Source organism: Plutella xylostella, chromosome 15 (assembly GCF_932276165.1).
Source record: "Plutella xylostella chromosome 15, ilPluXylo3.1, whole genome shotgun sequence".
NCBI lineage: Eukaryota > Metazoa > Arthropoda > Insecta > Lepidoptera > Plutellidae > Plutella > Plutella xylostella.
The window spans coordinates 1,572,703-1,590,022 of record NC_063995.1 but is presented as its reverse complement, the minus strand read 5'-3'; the positions used below and the strand labels follow the sequence as shown (position 1 = coordinate 1,590,022).

Genomic DNA, 17,320 nt, shown 5'->3' with positions numbered 1-17,320 from the left:
CACGTCTCAGTTCTTGCTGCACATCAACGCCCGTAAGGTGTCGATTGCGCAGCGAGGTTGAGACAATGAAGCGGTCGTCTCTCTCTGAAGTGCAGCGGTGGCGGCCCGTTCTTGGTCTTCGATTGAAGGCACCAGTCTCTTGGAACCGTCTGTATACTCGGGATACAGCAGACTGGCTCAAGTGGAGCTGGGCAGCGACTGCTCGCTGACTTAACCCTTGTTGCAGCAAGGCAACAACTTGAGCAGCTTCTTCTGGTGTGGTATCCATGGGTTTGCGAAAACAAGGAATACAATGCAACGAGATGTGTACCGGTCAACTTGCAACAAGCGACTGATAAGGTACACCGGATGTGGAAAGGTTTTATAGCGGGATCAGGTAGCGCAAGGCGTGGATTCCTAATGAGGTAATTAACACTGACGGGCAATTAAAATGCGTCATTAAATCTGCGCTTAGTTTTTTTTTATGGTATTGATCTTAATTGAAAGCCTAATTCTTCAGCTTTCGAATGACATATCACTTTTATATTTACCATTTATCGTTTTAGGAAAATCAATGTATATGTGCGCCGTGAAGGCTTGAGTCGATTTGGTTGCTCGCGAGTGTATATAAAATTAACCGCGATATTAAAATCTATAAGTTGGCAATAGGCCGCCCCCTATTACATTGGGACTAACATAACACTCTGGCGAAAAGTGGGTGCAGCAATGCACCTCTGCCTACCCCGCAAGGGAGTACATTAGTACAAGGTGTGAGTGCGTGTTTTTTTTTTGTTTTTTGAAACGTAAGTATATAAGTATTTTAATATCAGGGTTATGTTGCCGGAAAGAGATCGAATTTAGCGATAAGGCTACTTACCTATTATACCGTCTAAAGCGTGATATTTTTTTGATCGACAAATGTGTGTAGCTGTGTAGGTTTCTATAAGTTGTATTGTTAAAATAGTAGATAAGTACGTAGACTAATGTGAATTTGTAATACAAAGTAGAAAATCTTGTCATCGGCTCTACAGAAAATTGCCATTGTAATATCATAAATGACTCATGCACTGCAAGATTAGGGCTGACGAATAATTCGTAACTTCCTGCGTATGACATGCATTCATTTTCTTTACCAAACTAGATTAAGTTCTCAACATAGTATACATAATAGCCTCGCCTTAAGGGCCAGTTCCCAAAGGATGAAAGACAAACTGTCACTAACACTGTCACTGTATGTTCGTATATTGTTAATCTAAGTTAATAAATAAGTAATACCATACGGTATACCAATTGTATTATATACAGCTCTCCAAAATTTTGTATTTTATCGAACAAGAGCATAGGGTTATGAATCTATCTTCAGCCTTGCATCACAAAGCAACTGTTGAGAAATCACTTCTATAGCAAAACACTGCGATACGCACGATTCAATTAATTGTGTAAGATGTAAGTAATAAAAACAAAACAAAAATTGGATCAGCTGTTCGGAAGCTACGCTACCACAGACAAATATAGACACGTTAAACTTATAACATCCCTCTTTTCCGTCGTGGGGAGTTAAATATACTTAAGTACTTGTTTAATAACCTGGTTAGTTATTTTATAAAGCTATCAACTGTGTATATGGGTAATGGTAAACTTTGTATTCTTCAATCTATCGACGAGAAGAAAAAACAAAATGGAACACCTAAATACACTCTAACAATATTCTAATTTGGTACTTTAACAATATTTCCGTTTTTAGTTCCATGGTAATATTCTGATGCGCTGTTAAATGTGCGTCAATATTGCAGAGGGCGTCGTTTTCCATTTAGGAGTATTATGATGTTATACAGGGTGTTGCAAAAAGGGTATACTAAGCCGAAACCTACATGTGCAGCATGGTATATGTAAGCCTGAAACTGAAATCAGAATTTGAAAATTCGCGAATTTTTTTTTTCATTTTCCATAGAAACTTTGTTGGTCACGTGACTTTTACTATGGAAAATAATATATTTTTTTCGCGAATTTCCAAATTCTGATTTCAGTTTCGGGCTTAGATATACCATGCTGCACATGTAGTTTTCGGCTTAGTATATCAATTTTGCAACACCCTGTATAGTCACTGGAACTTTTTCATTGCTCGCGAGTGTACCTATTAATCTAACTACCTATAAACAGTGGCAAGCGCGTCCAAACATAATTAAATCAAGTCATTTAAAACCACGTGTTTGCTCTTCCGTCACGGCCGGCGCGCCGCCACAAAGGGCAGCTTGTTGCTCCACAATGGAGGCTCTATATCCCTCGAGGCTCTTTGTTTGTAGGCGAGTGTCAGTGGTGTGGGACGTGCTAGGGTTTAGGTTACATTAAGGACTGTGCGTTGTGCGAATTCGTTGGTGTCGTCCACCCTGCTCTCGCTACATGGGTTCGTTATCGATGAAGATAAACGACACTATATCGCGATTCGCTATAAATATGGTGCCGTGATTGGTGGACGTCGATAACGAACTGTGTATGGGCCGCTGGTTGCTTGATATATTTATCCACGTTTTAATGCAAGTTGCACCAATCACAGAAAGTCTGACGTAAAATAAATGATGAAGATGGAATCATCTTTTACCAGTTGCCAAGTTAGCGTTTCAAGACTCTACCTGCAGTTATTTTTATTAATATCGACATACTACTTGATTTAAAAGTAGGCAATTACTCGATAACAGGAATCCGAACTGTACCAACAACTCAATCAATAGCATTAGCACCAAAGTACAGTTTTTACGCCAATATCATATTTCGGCCGGTAACTTTCACATTTGTGAACCAGGCGCGAAGTGATCCGTGTATAATTGCTTTCTATAGATCGCGCCACTACTCGATATTTGCGTTTAAATTAATGGGTTTAATTTAAGGTAACATGTGTCCGTGTGAAGGAATCGCTAATAGCACTTAAGTGATTATCAGACGGTTTCGCTAGTTAAGTGCAGCGCTGCCGCTGCTATGAGAGAATTGTGAGTGATCAGGAGTTAGTTTGAGTTCATGATTAGGTGGATTCACTCAACTCAGCCATGTTAATTGTGTAGGTTTAGCCCATTACCTACTATGTATATTTGCATAAGTCGTAAAACACTTCTACACTACAGGTAAGTATTATGCAAATGATATATGCGTTACCAGTTTTCATAACAGTTCTGTACTAGTTTCCAAAAGTACAAAAATTTATGAAAGCAAAAATATCAAATTGCCGGCAATGGTTATGTAGTAGAAACCATCGGTCAGCGATTCATCACGTCTTCGGATCATTATAAATGTTTTGGTGAAAGCATGCAATTTTACGCTTTTAATAGCAATTTTACGTGTTAGGTACTCTATCTCACGGTGCAGTATTGGGAAAGTTATTGCCGTTACTTGAGAATATTGTTTCTGATAATAAACTGATGAAGTCGCCCTAAATAGGGTTTACAATCCAGAGGAGTGTCTTCTTCTTCTTCTTAGTCTATGCCAAACCTCATAGTTAGGGTTTGTAATCGCCAGTCAGATTAGCGTAATTTGTCTGACTAAATTAAATGTTCTATATATAGATCATATACGACTCACTCTTGTCTAAGTATATAAGCTAGGGATTTCTAAGTACGCAATAGTACGCATTATGAATCATCAACTGATGAAGTACTTACTCTACCTATTTCAAGGATATAAATTATAGTATACCTTATACATACATTAAGGAAAAACTATAATACGTAACGTAGGTGTATATATGCACCTACCTATGTCTTGTCAGGGTCAAGGTGTGTTGTGTATTATAAATTATTCTTGGTATTGGTATTAGGTAAGTATATTATATATACAATACTAGCTGTTCCCGCGCGCTTCGCTTCGCCTTAAAAAGTTTTCCCGTGGGAATTCCGGGATAAAAAGTAGCCTATGTTCTTTCCCAGGGTCTAGACCATATGTATACCAAATTTCATTGAAATCCGTTCAGTAGTTTTGGCGTGAAAGAGTAACAGACAGACAGACAGACAGACAGACACAGTTACTTTCGCATTTATAATATTATAGTAAGGAAGGATGATATAAAAGCTAGAATAAAAGTATATTACCTACGCACTGAGTCACCCACTTTTGCAACACCCTGTATAAATAAGTCCTATTCTATTTATAGGTACTTTTGCATAGTAGAAGAGGAAGGCAAAAAAACTACTTATAGAATAAGCTGGGCTGAGAACGTGAAAGTGCCGATAAGATAGAGCAGCTATTACGGATTGAACTTTACATTTACATTGATCCACTATTTATCACAGGTCATCTATTCTATTCTATTCTATTCTATTCTCTGTGGGGGTGTAAGTACCTGCACCTGGCTCTCTCGAATGGAACCTTTGTGCATATCCCCAAGGTATAAACTGCCTTCCTAAGCTTGGACCATTTCCCCACCACGCTGGTCCACTGCGGGTTGGTGGGTTCACATATCTAGATTTGCTAGATCTAGATATGCAGGTTTCCTCACGATGTTTTCCTTCACCGTAAGAGCAATGGTATACATTGTACTTAAGTTAAAAGAACTCATTGGTACATGTCAGCGCCGGGATCGAACCCGCATCTCTGGCGTGAGAAGCGGGCGCTAACCCGACTGAGTATGACTATTATTAAATTCGATTAATTCTATTAAATCTTCTTAAAGTGAATTAGGTTAATTTTTCTTGTAGTTAAAAGAATACATGGGTAAGTATATAGAAAAAATACCTTTACCCATACATGTAGGTATACCTATGGTATATTCTTTTCAATTATCATACATACATATTTTTTTTTACGAAGGAGAAAATAAGTAAGTATGTAATAAATACCTACTAGGTACAGAATTCACTCAATATTTTAAATCAATTAATAGTTACCATTTCAGAAATATCCATGAGAGTAATGACGTGTGGAATATTTAAGCTGACATACCGAATAATTGATGTCCTCTTCGTCGTATCCGACAACAGCGACTCTTGCTACACTCTGTTATGTGCTCTTATGTGGCTGGCAAGTAATAATACCTACTCTATGATAATGATAACACTAGGTACCTAATTGTTTAAAGTTATTCAAACCAAAACGAATGGTTTTATTCTGGTCTTCAACCTTAGACGTTAGTTACGCAAAGCTGAGCATTGAGGAATAGATAGAATCTTGAAATTTGAATCTAGATAGAGTTAAATCCTGAAAAACTATAATGTACCCAACTTTCCGTTTACGTTTCTTCAAGTAATGTTACCGAGTGTTACATTATTTGTCATAGTAAGTAATACATTATTATTACGAGTATTATTATTATGTTGTTGTTTTTCCATCTCGGGACCATGGGGTGCCGGACATTTGGAAGGCATGCATGGGGCCGAAGCCAACATGTAGAGGCCCTTTTGACAACATTAATCTATATGAAATGTGACACCAATCGACGATTTTCCCTGTGAAAATATTATTTCATTCTTTATTGCACAAATATTATATGTACATTATGTACAATGAAAAAAAACTGAAGCATAAGTTTAAAAAAACAGTTTCTGCCTTACCTCGCGTTTGTGAGAAGAAGAATATTTTAGTAAACTTGCAGAACAAAATTTGTTCAGCAAGTTCACTAAGAAGTAAGAAGAAGAAGAAGAAGTCTTAACTCACCATGTATAATAATTTTATAAATAAGGTACATTAGGTACAAATACATACCCAGGGCTGAAATTAGTCAGCCTGAAGAAACGCCGACGTCTGTTATTCCAACACACAAAACTAACACTAAATTCCGCAGAAGCTGTCTACATACGTATGTTCACGACTACTGTAACTAATTCACACTAAATGCGATTGCCACTAAATATAATGCACAAAAGAATTCCTCAAACAAATATCCTTAGTTTAGCTACATACTTAGGTATATTTTACAGGCGACTCCAGTATTAATAACACGACGACGTTTAAACAGCAACTGATTAGAACTGTGAGTACCTGCTTACTCGTATAATCTTATCAAGTTATCGACTATTTGTCACTGACCACACCTGTTGTACATTTGATAGTTACTCTACAATATAGATTGGTGGGTGCATTGATTATAGGTAAGTTACGTACTTACTATTTTTTTATCGGTAGTAGGTAGCCATTTCTCACACATTAAATCGTACTGAACGTCAATGTCTGGATTGACGAGCTAGATTCTGTCAATGCTAACTTTACAATCGACACACGAGTGCCATCCAGCATCAAAAAAAAGTTTATTAGGGTAACACTGGTGTTTTAAATTCAGACAATGACGTGGTTCAGCTAAACTATAAAGTCCTAAAGAGACATATTTGTGCAATAAAGTATTAAATAAATAAATGAGTGTGATATTGCAAAGACTTTTTATCATTGTCAGTTATTTACTTATATTTAAGTACATACTTATATTTTAAAAATAAAATACCGATTGATAATGGATTTTTAACGGATTTGTCCTTAAATAAATATAATAGATCGATTAAATAATGTCATAAACAATTAGTTAGGATCTACTTCCGTTTTCATTACTTTATAGTTTCACTGTACGTCTTATTATTTTTCTTTAATTTAGGGCTACATTCATAGCAGATTAAAAAATCAACCTTACATCTTTAAAAATTAGCGTTGCGTTATCCTGTATTTTACTTTCATACTAGTCATTATTGCTATATATATTGTAGGCAAGGGTTCATTGATGCAAAAGTTAAAAAAAACTCCTTAATTTTACAGTCAGGTAGTTAAAATTATTTGACCTGGGTAGGTATTTATAGCTTTTCGATTATTGATTTATAAACACAATTCATATAAGTAAATACACGTGTGTTTGGAAATATTATCTTCATATAGTATGTACGTACAACTACGTACCCATAAGACCCATAGTGACTTAGTTAAGCAATAGATGAATAATAACACCATGGTTTTTCGAATTCATTTAACATTGACTTTAGTTTCAAGGTGAGGTGTCTGACAAGGTTACTTAAACACTTGTTGTAAGTACTTACATATTATTGTAGTATACTAAACATATTTTAGCTTCCTTATGCCGAATTAACACTTATTTCAATCCAGAAAGGAGTGCGGTTAGTTTAACATTATGCAAAATATTGGAAAGAAATAGGTATATCAAATTATTAAATATTAAATTGGATCTGAAATCGTCGAGTTCTAAACTACTTAAAACATATCATCATTGTAATTTTAATTAGATACATTGTAGTAAAATTCGTAAACAGCCATGAATTAGGTTCATCTATATTCTATACTATAGCTAGCGGAATAAAAACCAGATTTTATTATCGGAATGCTGCCAATCTGGGGGCACGGCAGTGCCCCCACCAATTATGTTTACATCAACCGACTGACCTAGTGTATTCATTCAATAAAATTATCTATAGAAACATTGTTTTGCTTTAAACCATATTTAAAATAATATAAAAACAAAATAACAATATACCTAACTAACGCAATAAAAAAACAAAAAAAGGTATTTAATGCATCCCTGGTGGGGATCGAACCCACGACCTTTGGATTAGAAGTCCAACGCGCTATCCTCTGCGCCACAGGGACTTGTGATGGCTGAGGCAAAATTACCCATCTGACTCTGTGAGCGCCCGGTGGGCACATAAAGCTGTGTTTGTGTGATGTAATCGCCGTGGGAATGTGTGGGTGTGGGAAGTAGGGAAGCATTTACAGGGAATGTTTGTGTTTATTTACGATTCAATGCATGTTAGTGTACTGTTTATACATGGGTATTAGATATATGATTATGTATATCTAAGTAAGTACTTACGTATACTAGTATTGTAACTAAGTCAAATTTAATATTATCAAAGAAATAAACACTAATACTTATACTTAACTTAACTTTTTATAGGTAGCCTAACCTACCAACTTTATTACTAAACTAAACTTTTTTATATTATTGATCTTCAATACAAACTATTACAAACAAAGTTAGATTAAGTAGGTACTTCTACCTCTACCTTACTGGAAAAATTGTGAAGTTCAACGGGAAAATCCCTGATAAGATTCGTATTAGGTAGTTACCTACAGACATTCCACCGTGCCTTGCATTGCACACTTTAAAATTAAGTAAGTAGGTATTTGGAAGTTCATTAGCCCAAGTAACACATTGCCGTGGTGGTAGGTAATTCACCTAAGAACGGTAAATGTAATTAGCACATTTTACACGCTGAAATGTTTCACACTAAGAGATTAGGTTGGCACTGTTGGCAGGTACAAGTATTTTATAATAAAAGTACCTACTTAGTGCAATAGTATAAACAAGAGACAAGAACCTAAGAATAGAACCTTACATACCTCTAAGTAGGTAAATCGGTAGAAAATTTTAAATACTTAATATGTACTAATTAATGACAATAATATGTACTTATTCATAAATGCATAAGGGTACCAATAAGTACATATCAATCAATTTACACGATCACAATGTGTTTAGTAAGTAGGTAGGTAGGTACCTTTTCAAAGATTTTCCATTGCTACAACCACAGCTACAAGCTACAACGCTACAACATAAAATTTCACGAATTGTTTTTGACAACTTACCATTTACAAGTCGAATCCTTTTAAAAAAACAATTGCAACTGTCCCAACATGTATCTGTAGCTGGCACTCAGTAAAAAACACAACAAAAACGTCTAAACACTGAACAAAACACACATTTTCCAACCTAATTGGTTAATTTAATTTTCAGTTTTTCATTGCCATAGCAACCGGCGCGCGGGAAAGAAAAACAAGATGGCGTCTGCTCGTCGACGCATGCGCGAGGCGGCTGGCGCGCACAGACTGCCTGTTTTGGCGCCAAACGGGAAAAAAGAAAAAAAAACACTTGCTTGCGTTCCTTCCGAGGTTGCGCCCGAGTACCTTATTGCGCCGGAAAAGTATTCTGATTTGATAGGTCGTGGAAAGTACTAGAAATGAAGTTAAAATTATCTTATTAGTTAATACTTACATTGTTACGTTACATCAAGATCCTGAAGTGGCGGTTTATTGGTGGTCGTCGCTGAGTTTCACATTCTTAAAAATTTAAGTAAACAAGTTTTCAGGTAGTTAGGTAACAAAATCCCTGTAGGCAATATAAAAATAATCAGTCAGATCAGTGTAAAACTTAGGTACATAAGTAGTTGCAATAAAAATATTACTAGTAGGACTATGAAGTACCTACTTACTAAATAAGTAGCGCACCCGATTAATAATCTCATTATATTTTTGATGTATGTGTACTTATTTTGAGAGTAAATAAATAGATCACTAGCTAAAATAATAAAATTACTTACTTATTGAGTTTTACATTTCCGTTTCCGAAACTTATTTGTCAGGCAGAGTATCTACCTGATTAAGTAGAGCCACAGAATAATAGTAGAGCTAAGTACTTACTACTTACCTAGAAACCTAACCGTATTTTTAAAGGAAGTACCTACTTAATTAAAAAGTTTTATTTTTACTTATTTAAATAATCAAATCAGCATGAGCATGTCCATTCTCACAGTTACCGTCGAAAATGGCTGCAATCATCGTTTTCATTTGTTTCATTGCTAAACGGTTTTTAATTTCCTTCCCACGGTCAATATACCTAATATTTCTTGTTTGTTTTAATTGTGCAGCCAACTTTTACGGTACGAGTATTACCACAATTTACAATAAGTAATGTAAACGATTTACACAATTATTTAACTAGTTATGAGAAATGAGGTTTTTTTTTACAAAAAAACATCTTGTGCATGACAAGATTGGTAAGAACTTAAGAAGGCCTTACCGGCAGCATTGACTGACTTCAGTCCATCATCAGTCATGCAGCCCGTAATCGTCATCCTCGGCCTTCCTCATCCATTCTCTATGTACCGGCCACCTACCGTTTAGAAGCTTCGCTACCATAGACAGATTCACACAGACAGACAGAGACGTTAAACTTATACCATTGCATTTTTTTCTGCAGTTAAAAAGTGGACTTACTTACTGTCCATCTTTCGGGTACTTACGGTATTATTATTTAAAAAAGCGGGGCCTGTCTAGTAGATTGTGGTGTCTGGATGACAATGCGATCGGGACAAGGAGTCGAACCGGCTCCAATTTCGTTCGTTTTGGATTAGTGGGTGTCCACGGCGCGCCAGGGTCGCCATGATTTAAATAAAAGTAGAACCATTGTGGAACTTGGGAATAATACTAAAGGAATCATAGTTTAGATTAGATTACCCTATTAAGAAACGTATAAGTACTTACTTATTTATTTATAAGGTATAGGTCGATATACTTAACTTACAACTTAATCTACTTAAGTAAATTATAGGAGGTAAAGTACCTACCTAAGTACATAATTAAACAGTAAAAAATAAAACTGATTGGAGAGCAACACAAATTATGTACAACCTACCTGCAATCTACAATTGAAATGTATAAATGTCATGTGGGACGCCTTTAAGCTAGGTAAACGGCCTACAAAAACTAACGGCAGCTTCCAGCACGATACTTGGATAAAAAACGAATCTTAGTCATAATTTCCATAGTGGGTTAGAGCAAAACCAGGGATTATTGGAGATGACGTATAATTGATCAACCTTTCCTTGGTTACGATTTAACCGACTATTATGAAATTGGAGAGTCTTACAGCATCCTCAACCCATGGTCACCCTACCGCCGCATCCACAGCGTCCGTCGTAAACGGGCCATTATTTTATTTTGGGTACAATTGGACATACTTTTACAGATATTTTTTTCAAAAATAAACTTCTTATTAATTAACCTTTCAATATTTATTTATGTTAATTAACATTTATATTATTCATTAAATACATTTGCAGCGATGTTTTCTTGCTATTTCTTAAAGTTATTGACGTTTAATCGAGGAACGATGAGAAAAAAATACTACTGCGTTACTTTCATACAAAATTATGTTTTATTGTTAGGAACATATATTTTGGTTCGTAAACATATACTAGATAAAAAGTAAGAAAAAAAACATTAATCTAACAGTTTAAATTACAAAATACTCTCAGTTTTGTTATTCATTCTATAATAAAGTTTCCCACTGCGTTACCAATCAATAACTTTTAATGCAATACTTTTCGAAAAAAGGACAAAATAATCATAATTTTTTGCTCAAAGTTTTAGAAATAGCTCTAAATAAGGTGAATTATAATTATTATATTTAGTTTAACATTCTTTCTAATATAGAGCAGCTAAAATGTTTGTGAATACTCTCAGGAAACGAGGGACAAATAGATAACGCTGTGGTTAATTGGTAACACAGTGGTATCTCAATCACAATCTTTATACTTTCTTCAATTAAAACTAATCATAATGTGAAAAAAACTATCAAACTAAAATTAACAGAACTCTTTGTTTAATATCAAACATTAAAATCGCTGAAAATATAACAACTTAATACTAAGAAATATTTCTCATTTTTTTTGCCTATAAAGCCGTTGTTTTTCAGCCGCTGTTTACGCCATTGAGTCTGAAATGTTATACTGTAACAATATAATATGCTCAAATGTTATATTTGTACCATAAATTGAGTAACAGATACCTGAAAACTATAAGAAAAACCCCTGAGTTACTATAGCTACAACTGCGTTACTGAAAAAGTAACGAAGTGTAGCGGTAACGCAGTTGTAAAACAATAACCTATTTGAAGTTAGTACTTAAATGAATACACATACATGGGATATCAAAATGCCCTAATAATTGTTACTAATTATTACATATATTGCATGAAATAAAATAATAAATATCTATAAAACTCACCGTATGTCGCCGGTAACTCAGTGGCGTCACAATAAATACACGCGCTTCTCTCCAGGACTCTCATCCGAAAGACTTGGTCATTTTATCCGTCCCGCTCTCCTTCCTGCACTCCGATACAAATACACAGCCATTCAAATGATCTTAGGTGTAAGAAAGTGAAAAAAAGTTTATTTATGATTGAATTTCCTAGGGTAACCTAGTGTAGGTGTATTTTTGCTTAGGCTTGGGGACTCGGCCAGGAATATTAATTTTCCCATAATATGTTCATATAAAATCATGAATATTACCGTGAAGTAAAGTTTAAATAATGACATATTCGTTATAATATTCAAAAAAATTGTTTCCATTATAATTTTTTACACACGTTGTGCTTGTTTCATATGACTCGCTCCGAGGGACAGACAATTTTTGTATGAAAAACAATTGCGTTACCAAAAACAACAACAGAGTTACCGTAATTTGTAAATAAATAAAGTATTTTACATAAATTCATTATATTTTCTGTGACCGGTGTCTTATTTAATTGCTACAGACGGTAGCTATATTCCTGAATTTCATTATTTAATTTTTTAAAAATGTTTCTTTGTAGGGGACCGATAATGGTCCCTAAAATAAAATAATGGCCCAAACAATGTGAGAGCGACATCGCCGGGTGATAAGACGACTCCTACAGCGAGTTAATGGTGTCTCACCCACGAGCATCATCCTAGCCCTGTAGCGCGGGGCGCTATTAAGACGTAACAAAAGTTCTCCGTCGCGCTCGCTCTTGAGGCTGCGCGATGTGAGTGAGCGCGATGCAAAACTCATGTCACGTCTTAAATGCCGTATGCCCCGTACTAGCCCTTTAGCCTAGCACGGGGCGCAAGACGCGCTCGTCAAGACGTGACAAAAGTTCTCCGTAGCGCTCTTACCAAAGTAAGTATAGGTAGAGTTCGATTCTCGAGTAAGACTCGATTCTCGACTAAATATTTTTTAACAGACTTCGAAAAAAGGAGGACGTTCTCAATTCGTCTTTATATTTTTATTTTATTTTAATGTTTATTTTGTTACCTACCTCCGTACGGGTCTGCATTAGGCGGTATTTCCTAATGATTTTCAGGCTACCTACCTTTGAGATTTTTTTAACGTGTCTATTTGATTGAAAGTTCGTTTGTAAATTATTATAGGTAGGTACTTACAGTATAGTTCCTGCACTACATCATAAATGTATTTGTCAATGAGTCTATACAAAGAAGACGTTGAGACGGAAATAATCTGCCGACGATTCCTATCTAATGGCCGCCAATCGATGTCACCGGAGAGGTCACTCTAGCTAGCGAAAAAGTAAAGTCTATCAATCCAACTATAAAGTCCTGGCAATAAAGAGTGCGATTATGGTAAGACTTTTTATTAGTGAAGAAAGAAAAGAAAGAAAGAAAGATACATTTATTTGACACACTGAGACAGAACAATAAGACAAAAAAAAAAAATTAAATAAAAAGAAACAACAACAAAATAAAGAGAATACTTAATATAGAACAAACAAAACAAATAAAGGTTACTGTCCAGAGTGTCAAAACGGCACCAGCTCAGCATATGCTATGGACCGTGAGGCCACAGCGCTGGTTTTCAGCTGGCCCTTGTGTTGACCTCAGTCACGAACGCGAAGTTGGTATATATATATTAATTATGATGAGTTGTGTTATGTGATAAGATATTAATAATTACATAGGTTATAAGTAATTGTGGAAAGAAATAAATAAATAGTGGGTGAGACAGTGTTTGTGTAAGGTAGTGCAGTTATTTACTCACATTTAAATTCATTTAAAAAATTAAATGCTGATTGATAATGGCTTTTTAACGGATTTGTAACTATTTCAATTAAATACGGTCTTTAACAATTAGTTAGGATCCACTTCCGTTTTCAGGACTTTATAGTTTTATCATACGTCTAGTAGGTACCTACAGGTTTGATAGAGGTTATACAAAGAGGCGCCTATAGCGAAAACTAATATGAAACTTTTGACTGATAATGTATGCAAATGACTAAAGAAAACCAAACTTTTTTGTATTCGTAAATTGCAAAACTCGTACCTTTCCTTCGTTTCTTGTTAATCTATCTAGAGCAGCTATACTCATCCTGCGGCCCGCGGGCCGCATGCGGCCCGCCAGGCCTTTATCAGTGGCCCGCGTGCCATGAGAGATAATATGGAATATGCGTGTGTTTTTTTATATTATATTCGATAGTTTACATCGCTTTATAATAGTTAGAAAAAACAAAAAAATATTGCTTGTGGCCCGCGAAACCATGACTTAAACGTTTTTGTGGCCCGCGAAAAAAAAAAAGGTTGAGTACCAGGGATCTAGAGTCTAGATTGAGGGTTAGTCTAGATTCTAGAGTAACCCTCAAGCGCTATTGAGTTATATTGCTTTGAGCATCAGGTTTTTCTATCGCCCGGTCTGTGAAGCATTTCCTTTGAGACTAGACACTGGTTCTAGGTCACTTATGTAGGTAATGGATAGCTAGACAACCTATCTGTAATACCTGTATCCTGTATTAGACAACTTTTATATGATTCGTAGTTTTGTTGCCGAAAAAGGGGTGTTGCAGTGTTGTACTTATTTTATTTGTGTGTAGCATTCTTAAAAGTGGTAGGGTACCTAGATATTACCTAATAATTATACATCAATAGTGTTCAGATAATATACTTACCTACCAACAGAAGTCATTAAGTCATTTCGGGATTAAACTCCAGTTTTCACATATAATATTTTAGACTTATTAGTCTCATTTCATAAGTATAATACTTACCAAAACGACGACCGAATGGCGTAGTGGTACTACTGAGCCGAAGGTCGATTCCCGGCTGGGGCAGATATTTGTTTAAACACAGAATAGATATTTGTTCTCGGATCTTGGATGTGCTCGTAAAATGGCAATAGGCCCGCCCCCTATTACATTGGGACTAACAGAACACTCTGGCGAAAAGTGGGTGCAGCAATGCACCTCTGCCTACCCCGCAAGGGAGTACATTAGTACAAGGCGTGGGTGTGTGTGTACTTACCAAAACATAATTTATGTTTCTATCTTACATCTCAATCTGTTCAATTTCAAAGCGGCAACTGCACCGCTTATTATTTCAATTAGAACAAGACAACCCATTTGTCAGTCTGTCTGTCCGCATAACCGAGGCACTTTAGTAAGTATTCTCTAGCCTTAATACGTGCAGCATAAGAGCTGAATTTCCACCACAACTGATGCTTGTGGCACGTCAGTATATCTTAATGATCTCGACGCGAGTAATCTTCTAGAACATCGCCGAACAAACAACGAATTTCGAATGGGAGATTTTCAACCATAGACTAAAACCGATTATAGATGGCGCTAGTAAAACTTCATACTCATCAGCACTGCATTTTTTTTAGCCGGCATTGATTCCAGTCCTTTAAGCCAATACAAATACCCAATGGATGTGAATTCCACCATATGCAATAACTAGCTGTTATATTATGCATAATATTAGGTGTTAACTAGTTTAAGACAGCTTTGTACCATTTATGACATCTTCCGTCCCCTCAGAAGAATGCAGCTCATAAAAAACGACAGGCCGGATGCCATCTATTGAGCGATTTCGGAACTTTTCAACGTCAAAAGTAAATCTCCCATTACTTTCGAGCGAAATAACCGAGTCACGAATCGGGCAAGAGATGAACTTATGCCTGGGCTTATTAAAGCCAGTGCCTTAGACAAAAAGTGACTACGGCGCATACCTTTAGGTCATACTTATTCGGGAAAACTTAGCGTTTCTAAAGCTATTGTATCTAAATTGGCGTATGTAGAGTTAAATTCACGTAATTTGTAATTTTACATTCTATTATGGAATTCAACGTCGAGAAAAAATCGAAAAATTCAAGGATCGTAATTAAATTCCGTCGATAATAATTTCCGTAGTCTGCAAGTGAAGCACTGTACTGCTTATAACTACATACTTAGTTGTTAACATAAATAATTTTTTTACATCCAACCGACACCGAATTAACACATGCCTGCCTTGCTAATTCGCACGGGAAAACTTTATAAGATGAAGCGGAGCTCACGGGTAAGAGCTAGTTAAATAATATAATATTAATGAAGTATACCTATCTAAGAATTCACTAACGCTTCAGGATTGCCGTTTGGTCCTGAATAAGGTTCCACTTGAGATACAGTGGATGCAACCGTATAAATAATATTTGCAGCTGGAAATTCACTCTTACCACACAGAAATAAGAAGGTGCTGTAGTCGATAGAAGACTGAAAGAAAAATTCGCCGCGAATACTAAACACAACTCTGGAAATAGCTATAAAAAATGTTGTGATGATTGGATAATTCGTTGGCGTATGTGTATCGTTTCTGAAAGAGCATACTTTGAACGTGATAGAATAAATTTGGATGAAAACAAACATTTCTTGTTTTATTGATCTAATCCCGATACTTTTTACACAGAGTAGTATATGGTTATATACTTAATTTAAGAAAAGTGCTTCTATTCCATATTTTTACATAAACATACACTCACGCCTTGTACTAATGTACTCCCTTGCGGGGTAGGCAGAGGTGCATTGCTGCACCCACTTTTCGCCAGAGCGTTATGTTAGTCGGGCAGTTCTTCTTTTTAACCTACATAACTGTGTCTCCACCAGTTGTGAGGAAAATATCATGAGTTTTACAAATATTTATTTATTTATTTATATTTCAACGTGCATTGTACTAAAAACACAACGGCTGTGAACGTTTACAGAAATATAAATTTATATTTTTGTATTTAAAATTACGTTACAGAGTGGTAAATCCGCGTGACAGAGGTGTATTTCATACGAATCTTGGCTGTCTCCTGCCACTTCATCCTGCGTATATTTCATAATGTTAGAAAAAAAAAATATGACGAGATAAAATATAAAATTTTATTTAAACTCCAGAAGATATTACTTATTTAGTAAAACAAAATATATATTTTTAAAATATTTCTGAAATATTTAAAAAAATTGTTGAAAAATTGTCTCTCACTACCCAATGTTTTAGTAGTTACACTCTGTCACGTAGGTTGCCATTTAAAATATTTGTTTGAGCCACTCGTCCTTATTGCCATCGATCAGAGTTTAAGATCTCCTTTTCCCCCTTGGTAAGATTTCCCCTTAGAGATCCAGACACCGCGTATCGGCCACCCGCAAAGTGTGACAGGAGGTGCGTGTGTTTATTCGGCGACAGCTTCGTCACGTAGGTAATTGTTAAAATAAAATATATTTAAATTATTATTTTGTTATTTACTCATTGGTAATAACGATTACTTTGCAATCAACATGTGAATAATACATTTTATGTTACTGTTTAAATACTATTCGACTTTGCAATACATTTTACCCCTCTGTCACACGACAAATCTGTCACATTCTTACCAAACACTCCAACCTGAGGATATTCATCGACGAAAAATTGAAGAGAAACTACACGTTTTGGTTAAAGTACGAAGCGAAAGGAACGTCCAATACACTTGCGCTGTAGTAATAAAAAGTTTCGTTAGTGAAAAAGGTGATTTCGTGGTATTGTTCTCAAGAACAGAC

General features: G+C 35.7%; 1 protein-coding gene and 1 non-coding gene across 4 annotated transcripts in view; both read right to left on the bottom strand.

Annotated features, from left to right (window-relative positions):
- LOC105398650 (integrin beta-like protein 1) overlaps nt 1-8,696 on the bottom strand; it is a 31,256-nt gene extending 22,560 nt beyond the window's left edge. Inside the window, exon 1 of one of the 3 annotated variants that reach the window (XM_048625796.1) lies at nt 8,542-8,696. The gene's annotated coding sequence lies outside the window, so the exon portion shown is untranslated. Of the gene's footprint in view, nt 1-5,664; nt 6,003-8,541 lie in introns of those variants that run through there. The other 2 variants (XM_048625795.1, XM_038108323.2) reach the window with 2 other exon arrangements.
- On the bottom strand, nt 7,470-7,542 carry Trnar-ucu. Its single transcript has one exon. It is a non-coding gene; the product is annotated as a tRNA-Arg (tRNA).
- Nucleotides 8,697-17,320: the final 8,624 nt, after the last annotated feature.